At 41.4% G+C, this 20,482-nt stretch overlaps 2 protein-coding genes across 3 annotated transcripts in view; one reads left to right on the top strand and one right to left on the bottom strand.

Moving 5' to 3' along the window:
• luzp1 (leucine zipper protein 1) overlaps window positions 1–18,023 on the bottom strand; it is a 46,391-nt gene extending 28,368 nt beyond the window's left edge. Inside the window, exon 1 of the mRNA XM_086094260.1 lies at window positions 17,649–18,023. The gene's annotated coding sequence lies outside the window, so the exon portion shown is untranslated. The remainder of the gene's footprint in view (window positions 1–17,648) is intronic.
• The window catches only part of pacrg (PARK2 co-regulated), a 227,923-nt gene continuing 224,428 nt past the window's right edge, over window positions 16,988–20,482 (top strand). The window contains exons 1-2 of one of the 2 annotated variants that reach the window (XM_086094262.1): window positions 16,988–17,376; window positions 19,401–19,498. The gene's annotated coding sequence lies outside the window, so the exon portion shown is untranslated. Of the gene's footprint in view, window positions 17,377–17,436; window positions 17,914–19,400; window positions 19,499–20,482 lie in introns of those variants that run through there. The other variant, XM_086094263.1, reaches the window with a different exon arrangement.

Genomic DNA, 20,482 nt, shown 5'->3' with positions numbered 1-20,482 from the left:
CAAATGTTTTCCATCTGTGGCATCTTTGCAATTCTGTGGAATATACTTGCAAAAAATTAAGCAGGGATAAACTTGATCGATTTATTGTTAAGAATTCTGTATGCAATTAATTGTTCATTAATTGCATCACTGTAGTGCGCTCCCTTTCCGCAACCAGCAAAAGTGCAGTTAATTTTACCGTCTCAAGTCCAACATGATAGCATGAATAGAATTAACTGCCTTTGTTGTTGTTTTTTGCAAAATGTCATTTCCAATGCATATGAAAGCATTTGCATCTGCTCTTATGACAAATTTTCCAAACATTACATTTGCCCTGGAATAACCAAAGAGAGTCCAAATTCCAAAGTATCAATATATATCTTGTTTTGTTAGCCACCATGCCAAGTAGGCTTGATTTTTATTATTTTTTTAGGACATTTTCATCTCTGTCAACATTTGAGTCTCATTTGACTACAACTAAATTATGACCAACAAGTGCTTGTACAGTTAGAAGACATTTTGGTACCTGTAACAGGGGTTAAAACTAAAAAAAAAAAAAAAAAAAACAGCAAATGTGTGCTTTTTATTGAAGAGCTACAATGTGGAAAATAATTTGCAATGAAGATTGAGAGAAGATTACTGATGAAGATTTTCTTACATGTTAGAAATTCATCCAATCATACAGATGGTTAGAAGCTTCCAATTTCCCCTTGCAGTCGACAATGCACTGCCAATGACTTGACCTGAAATTGGCTACAATTCAAAACTGAATGAGCCATCTTGGATTTGGGTTTAATTCGTACTGCAGTTGTACAGCATTATCACGAGAATTTCCTCTAAAAGACACAAGTTGGTTTAACCTACCATTGGACTGAAACTGAAAGCATGAATTGAATTTTGTCAAGCAGCAACTAACCTCATTCGAAGGTGGATGTTTTAAAGCTAAATATTTGGATTCGAATGAAGCGCAGAAGACGAGCGTCTGTGGGGACATTGGGAGTCCCATCGGGTAAAACAAAATAGGAAATGGGGGCGAATTAAAGAATGGGTACGAGACAGATCGTGTTCAATTTCCTCCGCTGGAGAAACTTTCAAGGCCTGAAACTCCATCCGGGGTTCGACTGGCCAGGCGTTTGTATGGGCACCCATTTCCTGAGTGATTAACAGGATATGTATGTGCGCGCGCACTGGGGGTTGCAGCTCGGAGAAGTCTAGGGTTGTTTTGTCTGCTTGGGGAGGAAAGGAATGCTCAAGTCAAACAAAGCGGACAGGATGCCTTGCAAGAGGCAAAGACCAGGGTGATAAAGAGCAACTGTGGCGGGTAGAAAGACGGCGAGAGACAGGAAACCCGAGGTCCAGAATGTCGCAGACAGAAGGAGGAAAAGAGGAGGCGGGAGCTTACCGAGAGAGCAAAAGAGAGAGAGAGAGAGTTGATTTCTCATGTGTTGAACAGCATTCCTCCTGCTGCTGCTATTTGCATTCCGGCACAGTAGAGAGGTGGAGCGACAATTTCCTCGACAAGCTGTCAGATAGAAAACCATTCACCGCTTCCAACTCGACTGTAAACCTGCAGAACCAGTCCTAATATCTAATGACTAACAGCCATCCAGCTCTCCTTTCCACAAAAACATACTAAGCGTTACACACACTCACAGAACAGTGACATGGACTATTCTGTTTATTTATGCAACAGTATTACTTGGTTGCTCAGAAATCACATAGCGTGCCAAGTTGGCAGAAGCGAAGAGGGCTAAGTTGTCAATTTTACGAGATAAACAATGATTTTAAAACGGTAAAATGAAGTAAATTAACCTACGTTAATCTAACTCATATTTATCTACTACTATAGTGGTGACTTTTAATGAGAGGCGGGGTGCACACTGGACTGGTCGCAATCGCAGGGCACATGAAAAAATCACAGCTGCTCAAAGCTCAGGTAACGACCAATCACGACTTGCCTGTTTTCTGAAGCTAAGCCGTGATTGGTCGTTACCTGAGCCCTGAGCAACTGTGATGTCAATATGAGTCGACATCAAGTGGCAAAATGCCCCGCCCCCTGAGACGCACAAAATTTTTGGAGATTTTACTGCCTTATTCATATTCCACAAACTGAATTAATCAGACAAACAATAATAATCAGAATCGTGTGTTTAGATTAGAGGGGCTGCATACAACATTCCTAGGCTGACTTCCCCTTCAAGGTGAGAAATAAAGAAATTATACTGCTGACCAGATTTTCTATAGGAGGACATCAAAAACGTTCCCCAAAAAGGCAACACGAAAACCTCCACACTCCATCAGGTGTTGAAATTGGCCATTCCAACCAGACTCAGCATTCCGAGACTTGTCAATTCTTGTCACGTTAATGTAAAATGTAACTCCTTCAGATACTAATCATCTGTAACCATTCGATTAAAAAAAGAAAAGAAAAAAGAAGATGAAGAAGAAATGTTATCACCATTTATGGTGCCACCCAAACGGTTACTGTCTGACTGGATTCCTTTTGCGTTATGATCCACCTTTCATTTTCCCGCATAGCAGTTACGAAAGGATATTGCGCAATCATTGTTTGCAGTTTAATATGTGATGTAACTTCTGTCACTTTTGAAAAATCTCAATAAACCCTTAAAATAACTTTTGGAGGCTATTTCTTTGAACCCTGGTCCAGGCCTACTCTTATAAAATAAACAGCAACCACTTCTATGTGTGCTCTGCCATTTCTCTTCAGTTTCAAAGTTCAGCTGCCAAGCACTTCCTTGTGCTGTAACAGTTGTTGTTGGCGCGAGTCGGACCCTGCCCATGCGGGAGTGAGCCATTCTTTGAGTGGCAGAGCAGAATTGATAGGCCGCTATTGTTTCCTTTTAAGGTCAATTGTGTCTGAAATGCTTGGCATGTCTGGGAGTGCAGATGCGGTTCGCTCGCCAAAGAGATAAAGCGCTAATTTAGCAGCATTCTTCGGCCCCGGTACACACCTGGAGAGAGAGAGAAGAAGGGAGGCCCACGTGGAATGCGAGGGGCAGGGTGGCTAAAACACTGCATTAAACACTGTCAAAAGGATTAAACGACAAAGAAAACCATGACGCCAGGCTACACTTTCTGCAAAACGAGTTGCCAATAAGTGGCACAGAATATCTTTCCCTTGCTAATGTCGAACAAATGTTTCATGTTGTTGTAAATGAAGAGCACACAGTTGGTTACATTCAAAACAAGAAATGATTGCTGTTAAAACGAATATTAATAACATTAACTTGGGACACATCTGTCAAAAGGATTGGCCACTAAGTGGATCCTGTTTTGTAAAAAAAAAAATAAGGATGAGCAAATGTCGAACTTAAAACACTTTTCTTGACAATTGCAGAATGTCAAACAAATATTTCACATTATTTCAAATGAAGAGCAGAGCTGCAGTTTGCTCTGTGCTCACTGTGTTGAAATGTCTCACTAGGTGTACATGTGTAGCTGCAAACTGCACAAATCACCAGTTTAAAGGCTGTGGACAAACATTCCATATTTAAATATGGTAACTTGAAATGGGAAAAAATGAAAAGATTTTTTTTTAAGATGAAACAAAGAGGGTACATACCGTCCACAAGATTTTTCTAATCAGCTGTATTTGTTTTAAAAGGTAGCAACTTAAAAAATATATATATATTCTTTTCAGTTATTTGTTGTTGATAAAAATAAAAAAAATTCAAAGAATGGTGATGTAATTATTTTTTTTTTTGTCCACAAGAATAATTGTAAAACCACGCTTTTTTCCCCTCAGACTATACACCAAAATCTGAAACCTTTGCACCACTACACAAATCTTTGGCGAGTCCTCCGTGGCTGTACTGCTTTTGTAAAAGTTCTTCTTTGCTATAGGGCATAATTCCACCTTTGATGTCCGCCGTGGGATGCAATAATTCCTCATGAGTCTGTTTGTTTTCATTGGCAGCCATGTCATTTATGCGCGTTTTGCGCACGTCGCATGCGATGCGTCACGACAATCCCGTGACTGTTCAGCCCATCTGAATAGACTACAGCTAGCTACAATAAAAAAAAGAAGAAAATTACGACTTGAGTTTATAAGCTATAGCTAATACAACAGAATGTTGCCATGCTAATTATACCGTATGTCACACATGTGGAACCCATTCAGCCCAAGCTAATTTATGCCCTTTAATTTGGCCTAAAGGACAAATGAGGAAATACCTAACTTAACTGTCATAACGTAGACTATAAATCTTAAATTGTTAATGTGACTGACTACTTTGTCACTTGTTGAGGTCAGGCACACAATTATGTTTGAAAAAGTGGAAAGTTGAAAACAAGAACCAGAAGCCTTCAACTTCAACAAGACATTCTGTACACTTGCTTGTCACGGATACAGGAGAACTCGTGTACAACAAACTACAAGCTGAAACTCAGCAATCTTCTGAAGTCCTTACATTGAAAAATGTGTGTATATGTGCAGCAGACAAACAGAATACATGCATTGAAATGTAAGGGAGAAGGGAAGGGGGGGGGGGGGGGGGGCAACCTGGCTGGGCTTTACAAATAAACCCAGACGCTTGGAGAAAGGGAGGAAACAGGCTGAGGTTGGATCATAAAATATGCCTGGTATTCAACAATGTTCCACAGTGCACAAATGAGCCTCTCAGGGACCTGGGAGTGTTATGGGATTCCTGCGAGGCTCCTGGGATTGAATGTGAACGCACATTCCTTTAGCAGCTCCACAAGTGTTATCTCATGATGAATGCACCTTAAACTGTAAAGACGAATGCTGGCTCAGGAAGTGAAGTCAAATAATTAACTTGTTTTTATACAAACATATCAGCCTGATTGCTTTTTGGTCGAGTGCCAACAGTCCATAATGTGATGACTACAAATACTAGTAGCTTCTGCTATGAAAGAAACGGAAGTTCTTCAACACGTTTTGATCACTTGTCTTGGAAGCAACTGAGAGTATAAGGGTTCACATAGCTGATGTGAATGCAGCTGACATGGTAAGATCTCCCACTCACTGTCCTGCAATTGAATTGAGTATAGGACAATATACTCACCAGTGATGGCACAATATACTTAGAACGGAAGTTTGAAGATGTGATCATTTGAAAATGTCCGTTTCCTACTTTGTTAGAAATCATTAACCAGTTAAGTGTCTTCACATTGATTAATATCATTAATTATGAATACACCGCAAATGTATTATTTTATAAAATGTGTATCAAACTCGCAGCGCTTCAAATTCATCTGTACCCAAATGTTGCTCTCAGTTTCAAAAGGGTTGGTGATGCCTGGTCCAGGACAAAGTCCACCTTTCCCCCCCCACGGGCTATGTTTACAAAACAACCAAGCAAAAGCAGGAATGTTTTTGTTAAATTTCAAGTAGAGATAGGAAAAAAATCCACACAGATCAGAAAATGCTGCAATATTCCAGGGCACTACACCAGTATAGGCAATAAATGAAGACTTTGGTAAGTAATGCGACTCAGTTGGACACGGTTGCTGCTTTTAGCTTAGCGACAAACAGTAACACAAAGAAAGACGGTCCATGTTGAGAACTTTTTTATTTTCCTTCTTTTCTAAGTTCAAATCATTCAGCAAAAGGACCCAAAGTAAGCTGGATCCAACGATTTATTGTTTATCACATTGAGGGTTAAGATATACGGACGGCCTTGATAAACAAATGGTTTCAACGCCACGAAAATCCCCAAACTGACAAGAGCACGATCATCCTAGTGTCCAGTCACAGATTAGACTTGCACAAATTTGGAAATGTGCATACCAAAAAAAAAAGAAAAAAGTCTGCACATTCTTTAGCTACCGTAGCCAGGGATTGTTCAGCCTCAGTGGTTATATCGTGAGAATGAGTCTCAAGAGCACTGCTGGCATGTTACGAAAAACAGCCCTCAGTTGGATGAAATCGAAATAACACAATAATTGAAAAATAACAAAGCAGAAAAGAGGTGCTGGAAATAGCCGAGCAGTCATGGTCTGCAAGCATCTGCACCACAGTGATTAAAGCCCCTAAATCACGGCATACCAATACATGGACCAATAGAGGAATGTAGAAAGAAGAAAATTGATTTTTTATTACATCAATACGCGTCTCAAACCAAATAATGGTACTGTTATTAAAAGTAGAGTCATTTTAATGCGTTGATATTTTTGACCACTGTTAACTGCCTGAGGCTGTTGTCTTGTGAGCCATTGATGAGCTGTTTGTGTTGTGGTTTTGGATCTTTTGAGCATATCCAACAGCGTCCAAGATTCACTGCTGCTGGAGAAAACAGTCCTACCAGACACTTGCTGTCATAATGACTTGCACAAGACTGTCTTTTTGTCTTTTGTAAGTGACAATCCTACTGGTTGCAATGATGCAATATACCTGCCGTATAAAGTTAGCCAATTCGTAATTTAGACAGGAAATAACACGTTCTCACTGATTTTACATAAAGAATTGGTGTTGGTGGTCTCATCTTTTCCGCTTGAACTTGTTAACCCGATTGACTTCTTGACAATTCCGCGAAAACTGGAGAAATGTCCAAGGTCCATACAAAAGGTGAAGGGAAAAAAATTAACAGAAGACAAAGCAGCAGCGGAGAAAAAGAAGACGGGGAAGTGATTAATAGCCAGGTTGCTATGGCGTCCCAACATTCCTCTCCCTTAGAACATGTATATTTGCTGATCACAAGTAAAATAATCTGTAAAAGGAATTTTATTTTGATAGCCGCCCTGTAGATCGGAGACCTGGACAGGAGTGTGTGTTGCATTTCACCTCACACGGTTCATCTAACTTAGCTAAAAACTCGTGAAGCCCACGTGAAGATCCAAGTTCTGGACATCATCCAAGGGACACCAACACAGGGGTAATAAAGCTAATGGGCTGTGGCAGCACTATTGCTGTACAGCAGATTCCAAAAAGAAGAGAAACGACTGTTTTTAACTAAGTTGACCTGTATAAAAAGATAATTAACTGCATTGACATTAGCTGAAAAGGCTACATTTTAACCCCACAAAAATGAAATACAGCTATTTGAATACTTATCTTTAGATCAACTATAGAGAAAATGAACTATATTTTCTAAGATCCAATGGTGCCTTGCGATACGAGTTTATTTTGTTACATGAGCATACTTGTAACTCAAAACAGTTACAAGTCAGTCAGCTTTCACTAGTGAAACAAATGGAAACGGCATTTCAGTGCTAGGACAAAGTGGCATTAATCAGCCTCAAGTTGCTTTTTGGAAGAATTGTTCACTACAAAACTGCTCTTTGGAGTCACTTTTATGAGTTTCCATTCAAAAGAGGAACTGAATTGAATGTGGCACACTTACATTTTTCCTTTCATCAAAAGATGAAAATGTCAGAAAAAACAAAGCACGAGCATGTACTTTAATAAGCGTTTGAGAACAACAGACAACCGGCCCAAACAAAAACAGAATTATTTGATCGTTTTATTAAAATTGCTAACACTTGTGTGAATGACATTCAGCGGTCTCTGTTGTATAATACAAAATATTCAAAAAGCTTCAGAAGTCAGCAGTCAAGTTTATGTCGCCGCACTCCTTTCCAGCGCGGCCTTAAACACTGATTCATGGCCTCTGGATGAACCCGACTTCTGCTGAGCCTTGGACCGGTTCTGACTTCCATAACAAACTCCTGCCAACCACTGTCGCATCAGTCAGTGCCCAACTGACTGCAAATAACAGACTAAAGCCTCATAAATCCTGGAGGAGCGAACCAGTAACTGTAGTCATGGGAGAGGATGTTGACAAGAGAGATATTATAGCGCCGGGTACAAAAACAATCAAAATGTGTATCCAAGACATACAAAAAGCTTTGGGTCAACATTTTGCCTTTTATGGATGTTGCTGAGGTCTACAACATGAAGATAGGCAATGTAGGTGAAACAAGGTGATTAGACTTCCCACCTGTCCGATTGAATTTCATGAAAATTTTGAGATCGGCTGTAGTGTCTTAACTAAGTTACCGTCAGCTCGTCCCAAGAGGCCGTTGCATTGAGTTAGGCTGTGTTTCCTAAAATATTTACACATCTTTTATTCATCCAATATTTGACAATCATATGACATAGTTAAAACCCATTTGAATGCTAATAGGACTTAATTTCATTCATTCATTGAGTATGCCTCGACAGCTTCAACAACCGGCGCGGAGCGCATGCGCAGCAATACCTTCAGATCTCCGCGGCAGTACGCCAGCACTAATAGATAGATTTTGGCGCTACTTGTCAATATGTAACCAATGTACAACAAGTATATACAGTAAAGTCTGCCACATTCTAACAAGGTAAACTAGACATGCCCCGGCTTGAAACCGAAGATGTGCCAGTTTTTGACACTGAGCGCATGCGCGCCGTCAAGAAAAATAGCAAAATTAGAGCCCCCAGAGTCGAAAATTAAATCCTCCAAGTCTTAAGACAATAGAAATGACAACGAGAATAATTGGCGAGAATTTCATGCCACATGGAATTACCAGATAAACTAACAGTGAGACTAGCTGCTTTTTGTTTTCCAGCAATCTGGATGCTATATGGGCACATTGCCGCCTCTCACAGGTCAGTCAATGGTACTAGATCAAGCTAGGCCGCATTTTTATGAAGACCCTCTTAATTGTTGTAGGACAGAGTTTTAAATATGTGGTGTTACTTCTCAGCTTAGTAATATAGTCTAAATCATCATCATCATCATCATCGGGATCACAAGGCAAGCATGACGTTCACCTCCCCTTCCTCGTCTGTCAGCTTGGTCAATCTCCAGGAAGAATGCATCTTGAACCAGACTGGAATGGCTCCTGAAATATGCCAAATATGCCCCTGAAACCACCCACCCCCCTCCCTCACCTCTCTTTTAGAGAAGATAGATCCCTGTTAGGTCCACAGCCCACCCCGTTCCCCCCTACAATCCACAACATTCCAGCGCCATACACTTGACTGAAAGCGCGCACATTTACGACACACGGATCACACACGCAATGTTGAGAACATTAGTAACACAAATTTCCAACCCAGCTGACCCAGACGTGGCTTTTCAGGGTAGGCATTTCAGATTTATTTTCATTAATGTCCAAAAATACTCCTGGGCCAAGTACGCAAAGAAAGCAGGGGGTGGTGGGGGGGGGCGGTGTACAGGAAAAACAGGGGCTTCATTTTTGTAAGGCCAATCGCAAGAGACACAATTCAAGCACACCTAAAAAAAGTAAACGTTGGACAGAGGAATTTACAAGAAATGTCTTAACTGCAGCGCCCACTGTTAAAACATCCCTTCTTTCTCGCCTCCCGCTTGCTGGCTCGCTGTGCCTCCTACATGCTTTTGAAAACCATTTCCTTCTTTCCCTCTACCATAAACAAGATAGCCTGTCCAGTGTCAGAACAAAAACTGAAACTCAAGGTACCGAGATCAAGGTGCTTTTTTTTTTTGTCTAAGCAAAACAAAAAGTCACATGTGAGGACAAAATGTCCAAAAGGAACTTTGCTACTACTGCATTTTGAGTGAACAAAAAATGAGAGCATGTTTCACATTGCTCGCGTCCCTGGAAAGGATAAGCGGTATAGTATGGACTTCTTATCACCTGCAACCATCAGACATCTAGAAGGATTCCTGTCTGACAAGTTTCAATTTAAAGTATTGACCTCATGATTGTGAGATTCCCTTTCTTGGATTGTTTGCACATGCACTATGACTGTTTGCTGATCCATAAAGTGGCGAGACTTCCGACCATGACTCATAAGTGAGTTTTTTCCCCCCCTAGCATAGACAAATGAAGACTGTTTAAAAGACATAACAGAAGCTATATTGCGGACTGGACTGCTAAAGTACAGACACCTCAGGAAGCAGCGGAACAGCCGGGAAAATGTCAAACACATGCTAATGATCAGCCAACACAACCAAAAATAATGAAGAACATTCTAGCGTGGTATCGTTGGACTTGACACTGACTGCATCTCTGTTCCCTTGCGATAGGGGAAAATGATGGACGGTAGGGAAGCTAAACGAAGACCAGATGATGATGTTCTTAGGTTACACGCTATAGTTCACGAACCTTCACATGGACCACAGCAGGGCAGCAGTGCCTAGGCTTGTGGACGACAACGGGAGCGACTGATGTTCATAAATTACCTGAAATATGGCATTAGGAAGCAGTTTAGAAGCCTGGATCAGGTCACCATTATTTCCTTGTGAATAATTCACAAGAAATGGGGATTTCAAAGCATGGAAGACATCCGTTTAGTGCCAGCTTGTGTAAAAACTGGTGAAATATGCGCTACCTTTGGCTCATAAATTTGCTGTCATTCTACAGTTACCATTCTAACATAGTTGTTCGTCTAGTATTTATTAAGACCTTCACCAAGGTGTAACAATAATGTTTTGCCTCCTATCTTGACGGCTAGTGTCATAATAGAAAGGAAATGACTAGCAACTGCTGCATATGAGAGTTGAGTTGTTTGCTAATTTCACCTGGCTAATGATAAAAACAATTGTGCATGGTTGCAAGTTCAAAAATTGCGCTGCTAATGTTTCACGCCAGTTCGTTAATCAGCACTAATGTGCATTACACAAAGTACTTGGCAACTGCCAAACAACTGAGGGAGAGGACTAGATCAGTCTACATTGTTTCTAGACCCACATGTTTTTGGCTTCTTTCTTGTTGAATGCCACACCCATTTAAACATTTTTGAAGGGATCGGTTTAGTCCTTTAGTGACATACGACAATGTAGACAAACGTGAAAACAACTGAATACCGCATGCTGATATAGGGACTTTTTCTCTAAATCAAAGGATGGGGAAAAGTGCTGGAGTGTTCTTGAGCTAAAACGGAGAGCACATGTCTTTCAAATAATTGACAGGCTAGCCTCAGTAGCCCGTGTGTCACCCAGTCGAACACAAGGATTTCCCCCTTAAGCAGTGGGTGAGGCAGCGAGTGAGTAGTTTCAAATTTCAAATGAAGGCTTCAAATGATTTTCCTTAAACTTGATGACTCAGGATAGTAAGCATATTTGTGGCATGGGGTCCGAGCACAGCAATAATTAAGCTACAATAAAGTTTCAGCAAGTTGAATTAAAACAAGATTCATTCAAATTAAAGAAAATTTCGAATGGATGGATATTTGTGAGTGTTTGGACATATTCTCGCAAAAGGTAGAATATGATTGTTTTCTTGGGACAGGTTCTTAGAGTGACAAAAAAAAACACTTTCGCTGGACATTTTCACTTTCTTGACCTTACAAAAAGAGTCAGGATTTCATTCAGCTACCTTGGTGTTCTTTAGCTGCACTGTGGGGCTTGTGTTTTGGTTTAAGTCGCTGTTCATAAAATCATTATGTGGTCTACACGTCAATCATCATATGCAGCACCAGCGATTGAATGATTACCAACATCATGATCATCCTAAATAAGACAAGGGAAAATGGTAAATGAGCTGCACTTCCAGTGCTTTTCTACCTTTAGGCACTCTACAATGATACCTCAATCATGGAAAGAACGTTATTAAGCTCATTCACACGCTATTGCCGCAGCACCAGGAGAAACTTGTTCAAACTTGCTTCAGTATCTTGCTGGAGTTTAATTCAACATGACGACGGGAGAAAACATCGGTTTGGGAGTCAGCTACTACTACGCCACCTGGCCTCAAGGTGATGCGTTTCCAATGTCTCTTGCAGTAAAATCAACATGGTCAACTTATTGGCAGTAATCATCAGTGCAGATCTTCATGATGGAGTTGTCGCTTGGACTCCGACAAGATAAAAGTTGCGAGGCCACCCTTGGACCAAAGAGACAGAGGGCTCACTGGCACTGCCCGTAATGAGGAAGTGGTTTGGCACGCTCTAGGGTTCTAACAAGAGGGGGTTCATTCACCGTCACACACGCAGGAGATGTATTGTATTGTTGGTTATTCGAGCTCCAACGTGGGATTCTTAAGAGGTGAGAGCACATACAATAGCAGGTATTCGGTTGTAAGAGTTATACAGAGTTCTTTATGATATATATTTTTTTTTAAATAGTCAGTATAATTCTTATAAGTGTTTTCCTACCTATTTCTGCACCCGTCTGTAGTTGCCGGAATGAGCTTTGTGAATGTCTTCGGTATTATGGGCCAAAAAAAAAACAAATACCTTTTTTAATGTTAGACAAAGCAACAACATTTTTCAAATCTGATTTTCTCCCCCCAAAAAAACATGGCAAAAGACAAATTGAGAGTTAGACTTTGTTTTTTATCGGGTTTTTTTACACCAATATTATCTTTTTTACTGAAAACGAATATCAGCGCCAAATATCATTAATCAGTCAACTTGACTATAATTGGTATCAGCCCTGTCTGTGTTTGTGTGCGTGTGCGACTGTGAGAGTTTAATGAGAACCTGAGCAAAAGTCTATGAAATCTCAGAGCTGAAATGTACTCTTGAGCGACTGCTTGCTGACTGACTGACATATTAGCTTCTAGAGCCTGATGACAGATGTACATGGCTGGGAGCAACACCTTTCAAAAGTGCTTTGGCACAGACACATACTCTCGCAATCATACACAGAGTTCAAGTACTTTGAACGCCATCTGAAATAACAAGAGCGTCATTGGCCAAATCCTGATAAAGAAAACTGGCAGAAGGAAGAGATGAGGGTGTATGCAGTATTTAAGACGAGTGGGTAAAAAGTATGTAGGTCATTTTTGATTGCTAAAAAAAAACAGCTGGGTGTCAATACAAATAGCGTGTCATCAGTAGCAATGAAAGAAATATGACACTGCTGCTACCACAAGTCTAAACACATCGGCCAGTGACTACACCTTTCAAAACCACCACAACAAAAAAGCTAGTAGCTACAGTATGTGTCATCAAATACAAATACAAATACAAGTAGGGACTCCATTCAGACAGCAACCTTGCTTGGAATGAAGGAAGATGGATAAAAGAAGTTACAAGTCGCATCAGGTCGAGGCGATGGAAGAAACAAAGTGGTCAGAGCATCAATTCATTTTCATCCGCTTATCTGGGGGTCGGGTCGTGGGGGCAGCAGTTTTAGTACTGTAGAGAACCCCACAGTGACTTCCCCCTTCCCAGCCACTTCGTCCAGCTGTTCCAGGGGAATCCCGAAGCGTTCCCACTCAGGCCAGCCGGGAAAAATAATCTCTCCATTGTGTCGTGGTTCGGCTTGGCTCCTTCTTTACTGCGACAGTCCAATACAAAGTCCGCATCACTGCAGATGCTGCACCGATCTGCCTGTCAATCTCTCGTTCCCATCCTCCCCTCACTCAAGAACAAGACCTGAAGAGAACTGAACTCTTCCACTTGGGGCAGGATCTCATCCCAGACTTCACACTCGGCTGTAAACCGCTCCATTGGGAGTTGGAGATCACAGCTTGATGAAGCCAAGAGCACCACATCATCTCCAAAAGGCACAGATGCAAAAACTGAGGCAACCAAAACAAAACCCCTCAACGCTTCAGCTGCGCTTAGAAATTCTGTCCATAAAGATTGTGAACAGAATCTATAACAAAGGGCACCTATGGCAGAGTCCAACCCTCACTGGAAACAAATCCAACTTACTGCCTGCAATGCGGACCTAGTTCTAACAAAGTAAAACATTTTAACTATGTGAAGCGGTACATCGAAATGATCTTTATCTCCCGGCTGGTCTGCTAATGGACAACGACTCCAGATGTCCTGCACATTGTCAACAGCAGCCTCCGTCCCGGATACTGAGCCCATTACGGCATTATCACAAAACACACACTTGGAAAAGGACACACAGTTGTGGGCTTTAATACGAGCTTTCTCTGAGAGCCTATGATTCATTGGTGCTATTTCAAGAGTGAGCTCTATTTGTAATGCGTAAAATACCACTCAATGTACAGTGGCGCTCTATTCCTGGGTGAGAAGGTTTAGCAAGCCTTCAAGTAGGTCCACCACTAAATATAATCAACACCATCCGGTCTTAATTCTCCATGCACTATCTATTGCATTTAATATTGAGGTTACGCTGGCAGCATGTACTTTGAGAATATACTGACCGTTGCATTTTTTTTTAATTACAGAACAGGTTTTAGGTTGACATCATCAGTCTCGCTATTATAATTTCCGGTTAGTTTTCAACTAAAAAATGAAAAGAAAAAAATATTTCCAAGCTGTTTTAACGCACTTGCAACACTTGACGTCAGCTGTAATTCCACACTAATGTGACCATGCTTCACTAACAGCAGGGGCTCTGTGAATAAACCTTGATGTGCGGACTTGCGGTAATGCTACCGCTGACAAGCTGGGTTGGACATTCCCCCGCAGTTTGATTCTCCCAAGCAGAAAGCCTCCATACTTTTTATTTAATCCCCAGGAACAGTCATTTAGCCACTCCATAATCCCTTCGGTCGAGAGGCTAGGCTGATAATTACCCTTATTGGACACCCGTAATGATTAGTTTTTGGTTTCACCCAAAGCAGGGCACGCTAGCTTTGTGGGGCGGTCGCAGGGCGAGTGGAAAACCAACCACACAAAAGATAGTTTGAGATGGCTAAGAGGAAAGAGATCAGAGTGATGATTACTTCACGAGGAAAGTGTCAACTCGTGGACCAGGATATGGCCCACAATTTGTCTTCTTGGTCAAACGTCAAGAGAACAAGGTAATTGAAGGCATCTACAGCTACTGAATCTCCAAGACCAAAGCCTCTAGTCTAAAACACAGACAATTCACAATTAAACTAAAAATGTATTTCCAATGAGGACAGTTCAAATGTAAATGCACTGACACAGAATGGGGTGGGGGAGGGGCAAGTTAACCAGGAAATATATCGCTATATTGGAAGCCATAAGAGAAGCAGGATGGAGTCTGCGTGAAAAGATATTCTGAGATGGGTGTGAAAAGATATTCTGAGATGGGTGTGAAAAGATATTCTGAGATGGGTGTGAAGATTTCCAGTCACTGAGGTCACTGTAATTTGCACAAGCAAATGGATGTTCACTGGAGGGTATCATTTCCAAATTAGTCCTGAACCCACAGAAAGTTGGAACACAACTTCCTAAGACTGTGGACACATGGATCATTTTGCCACTGCTTTTGGTTTGCCTTATAAAGTTACTTCTTCAACTCACAAAAGTTACCTCCAGATGTAATAAACCATCCCAGGAAGCAAGAAATCAAAAAGGTTTTCTGAGCTTCAAAGCATTGGCTTAGCAGGTGTGATCAACAGCCGCCTATGCAGAAAGTCCTCAATAATGTTTTTGTCTTCTTCTTGTTCACATTCATGTTGCAAACAGGTCAAGGCAGGTTTCCCACCTCCTCTGTCGCGCCCTGTGCTGCCTTTTTATGAGCCCCACCTGGCAGATTATTCTTCCAACCAGGACAACTACCTATTCTACCGTTGACACACACGGGTCTATTGGTAGCACAGGACACGCACTGTACTGTTTTGCCCTTAGCCACCTTGGGTCAGTACATGCACAACAGCATAAAACATGCGATGAACGCAAACGTTTGTGTGTGCTTGTGTGTGTCTGTGTGTGTGTGTTCAAGCAAAAAAAAAAAAAAGCACAGCCAACAGATTTTTAACAGTCCAAGTACAGCTACAAACTGATCACAACGGATTGCTCATTGTGGTTTACAGTTACTAAACATGATGACAGTCTTTAAAAAGACTTTGCTGTTGAATCATTAGCGATATAGTGGATTAGACCCAATGACCCGTGACATAATACAGGTAACATATCATTATATCCTACTGTAAGATCATTCCATTCAGTCCGTCCCAACCTCACCGGTTGAAGATGGGGTCCCCATGGGCATGTGACTAGACTTCCAAATGAATTACCTTGGGTAAAAGAAAACATGATTTCAAATGTAATGGAAGAATCTTGCTTCATGTTCTAAATTCCTGTTCCAGTGCTTGTGTTGTACCAAGGAGACAGACGTTGGCCAGATGAGATCTGTGTGGATGTAGCTTCATTTTTCATAACTAAAATGGTTATGCTGGTCTTCTTAGGTCAGCAAAGTAGTTGGGATTATTCGATCAGCAGTGCCCACTCGCATTCCGTAATACAATTAATAAGCTATCACAAAGCTTTAGACATTCTTGCTATATCTATAAAACACAAATTAGTAACAGTATAACTCTGCAAAAAGCTTTAACTTCCCTTGCATTAATTGTCTGCTAGGGGTCATCAAGAGGTCAACAATGTTTAAATTGCTTTGTGACAACGCTCATAAACCAAAACAATCACATCTCAATTAATATTTCCACAACAAAATGAATGCAAATGCCATGAATCCGTTCCAGCTTGACGTTGTGCTCAGAGGCAACATTGCCCTGTGTGTTAGCATGAAGCTAATGTTTACTTTGACAGTAAACTGAGTGGCAATAAACAACTTGCCCCTTTTTTTGAATAATTGTTCACGATCTGCCAAACTGCTGCTTGTTATGATGGAACTAGTTGAGCTTGCTCAAATTTCTGTTCGCAAGTCAAAGCAAAACAAACAAGAAAATCAGCCAAGCAACGGCTGCTGTAAGTCGGGTCACTCGTGAGTCAAGGTACCACTGTCGTTGTATTATTAACCGATGTATGGTCAAATTTCTTGTTATACTTCTACGACAGTTCGTAATGTGACAATGTAAAATTTGGACAACTTGGAAGATCCGACAGTATCAAGGAATGGTTTACGTTTGACTTTGGAGGCCCCAATCTCGCCAGTCGAAGCAGATGGATGTCCGAGTTTCCAAACTGTTAAAAGGTGAATTCTCATAAAAACAAATATTAATTGAGTTTCTGGTACTAGACTATGTATGTCCTAGCCTGGGCCCTCATGAAATGTACCTTGGGATAACTTGTGGTATGATTCGGGTCTATAAAAATAAATAAATAAATAAATATGACGTATTTCATCCAACAGCTGTATTACATCAAGTACAAATGAAACAAACAAAACAAAAACATTAATTCCATTTTTGCTTTCTGGTTGTCCAACATGATGCTGCCCTGTGTGACAGCTTCCTGTTCTGTAGCGATTTATACAACAACGCCAGCACTTTCTAACAACACGCTTTTAGAAACGACGAAAAACTAACCACGGCAGAGAGTTAAATGTATTTTAAAGCGATTTTGGCTGCATTTTATGTGCCGTTGCCCTGCAAGACGGAAGAGAAGCGCCCTAACAAACATTTGGTTCGGGTTCAAAGTCTCACAGCCGCTAGCTTACTGCGTGTCAACCACAGCAAATTTGCACTTCTTTCATAAAAAAGAAAAGAAAAAAAAGCACTTTGTTAGCAAAAACATTTTAGAGCCATTAGAACAAGCTAAAAACTGCTACGTGGACAACTGGACATTATTCGACAGTGTGTACGGACAGTTTTGTCATGTTCATGTTCGCGGAGATTCTCAACTTCAACCGAGAGACCTGTCGTCGTACTGGCCCGGTGAGTCCGTTTTAAAAGCTCTAAAAATATGACAAACACGCCACCGAATGCGGGTTAAAACTGTCGTGTGGTGACATTGAACGACGCGTCGAAGCTACATTGAAGCACCTGAGCTGTTTGGCTAAAAAGCGAGAGGAGGAAGAGGGGGAGAAACAGGGTTGGAGGGGGTGAAACTTGCCGCAGTTGAACACTTGTGCCGCCCGGCTCGTGTTAGCTCATGTCCGGCCGCGCAAACGTGACGATAACTGAGTGAAAACAAGACATGACTGTACCTTAAAATGCGCTCCGTCGTCAAGTCGGTAAGAGAGAGCAATAAATCCACAAAAATCTGCCACCGGCGGCTGGAGTGTTGCTCACGCGGCCCCGGTCGCCCTCACTGCGGCCGCGGAGGAGAAGAGAAGTTCATCCCACTCTCTGCGAGCTCTGCGGAGCCTCTTCCACCTTTTCCCTTCACCCTCAAATCGGCTCTTTTCTCCCTTCCCGAGTCTGTTCGCGATCAAACCATCACATTCCACCGCGTCCTCAACAATGAAAAAGGTGGGTTTTCCTTTTTTTTCCCCTCTCCTCCTGTTGCCGGAGCAGGACCCACCCCTCGGGATGGCTCTACCCGCTCTGACCGCAAAGAGAACGCCCTTCCCCGGCTGCAAGGTCCCGCCTCTCTCCCCCTTCCTTCTTGTTCCTCCGCAATGCATACACATACAAGAGCGAGTCAGGCCGGTGAGCACAGCCAATGTGGCATATTTTCTCTCATACAGACACAATGCTGTACGGAGCAAGTTGTGGCACGATAAAAAACGGGCTTTTTTTTTGGTACGCTATAAAGCCACAAAGGCATCTGCAACTGCATTAAAGCAGCGTTTGGCAATGCAGATGTTGATGTAAGATTAAGAACAATCTCTTTTTAAGCTCCCCACTCTACTTAAATCTTCTGTTATGAGGAATAACAGGGCTGCAGAAATATAATGATAGACTACATGCACATATATACTTGGTAGCAGTGAAGCAGTCACTGACAGGACTGAACTGACACCATCAGAAGCACTGACCCACATTCAAAACCTATATTATTATATTTGTTCCATGGAATTGTATTCATTTATCCTCAACGGTCTGTTCTCTTCATTTGGTAGAATTTCTCCTGGCTGAACTGCTGTTAAATTGTTTTGTTCTATCAGATTTCAGCCTCTATGTGCTGCCATTTCAGTCGAATCTGCCCAGGGCCTTTAGAATCAGTAATGCTGGCCAATGTAACATAAACTATATTAGCAATGGGATTGTTTCTTTAGTCACTCGGATTTCAAATTCACCTCACTTCACCTCACAGGGCCAGATGTGGGCTAGCTGGCCCACAAGAACATCAGCATTTTTTCTGCCTCTCATTGGTTGGTCATGGTAAAACATTGAACGCCGCATTCGAATAGCAAAAAAATAGTCAAAAATCGATCTGCACATATTCATACATTTAATTGTCAGTGTCTGATGAGTATGATGTATTACAGGGGTCCACCACATGAATCCTATAGCTCGCAGGCCTGATCTAAAAAAAAAAATATATATATATACTCGTTGATGGGACATTGTGACTTTCTAGGAATGTTGTAGAAGTGATCATTTAAAACTGTAAACACTGGCAGATATTTTTTAGAAATAAAGGTTTGCATGTTATATTTACGTTAGCTGACTATTGTGCGGATTCATTACCATGAGCAGTGACTTCACATAAATGAATATCATCGATGAATCATAACATAAAAAGGTAATTTTAGGCAATTAGTTTTTTCAGAAGTGTTTATCCAACTGGTAGTCCTTTGCATTAATGAACGACCAAGAAGTTGCACTCAGTTTCAAAAACATTGGTGACCCCTGATGTATTTTTGTGTCGCTAGCTAAACATTGACTCTGAACTGGTCCATATTATGCTCTGGTACAGTTGCTATTGCATTTTTTTGTATATTATTATCATACTATCCCCAAAGGTTTATGAGCTAGTTTGGTTAAAATAACGCTCACAATCTTTCCTACAGGTGGGAAAGCTACCAAAGAACTCAACACAGACGTGCAACCTTTCATACGCTGGTGTGAACAGAGGATGTATACACCAGCTTGCAAAGCTTGACAATATGTAAGTCTGTTTTTACATTTCTGACATAACATCTAACAAGAATAGCCCACTTTGTCGGATTTTTAAAACAAGATTTTCCTATAGGAAATCAAAATCGAAGTGATCAGTCCAGGATCGTGCAAATCTTCCCAGAATGTCAAATTCCAAATTGTCTGACATTGGTAGTTTGGCTGCATAAGTAATGACTGACTTGGATATGTTCATACTACCGTGCATATCTGTCATGTTCCATCCCTCTTGGGAACATTCACACATGTTTCTGTCATGCGGGGAAGTGGCTTCCATATATCAAATGACATAAACGCAAATGTACGATACAGACGGCGATGTAAAGCGCGAACACATGTTTTCCAGGGAACACAGTCCGCCTTGCACTGTATACTGTACGGACCACCTGATTCAGGAAACCAACATCCTTCCTAATTGCAAACATCCCTCACCAGCCAACAAAATCAACTCCGTTCCAAAAAGAGTTTGTCGATAGCACGCACATGCCATGGCCTCTGTTTTTTTTTTTTTGTGTGTGTTTCACACAGAAGGCATTTTTATCTTATCCAGAGGCACTTGCAAACACTGCAGCTGTGCTCTAATCTTCATAATCCTGTGGACATCCCTGAGATTACACACAGTCAATAGTACAAGGGTCCAGTGACGGGGGTCAACAGTCACCTGACGATTTTATGACCACATCATAATTAAGCAAGGAGTGAATTGAAACCATTGAAGGAAGAATATTACACTTACAGCATGGCTTATGTAGCTTTACCACTTTGTGTTCTTTTAACAGGGAGGATGAGGATTAATGTGCTTAATTCACTGTCCTCCCAGAGCGGGTTATGATCGGTATTTAAACACATAACCCAGATGAGTCCAAATGTGGGGCAGCATGTCGTGTCGGGAAACATGCACTTATCCTAAGATGTCCAGCTCTTATTTATTGTGTGCATCACTGGTTGGCGGCTCTGCATGCATTGTTGCTCTCAT

This window comes from Leptonotus elevatus, chromosome 14 (genome assembly GCF_054856555.1).
Source record: "Leptonotus elevatus isolate MCC_2025b chromosome 14, RoL_Lele_1.0, whole genome shotgun sequence".
NCBI lineage: Eukaryota > Metazoa > Chordata > Actinopteri > Syngnathiformes > Syngnathidae > Leptonotus > Leptonotus elevatus.
Note: the sequence above shows the minus strand (reverse complement) of the source record. Positions and strands in the feature narration are given on the sequence as shown.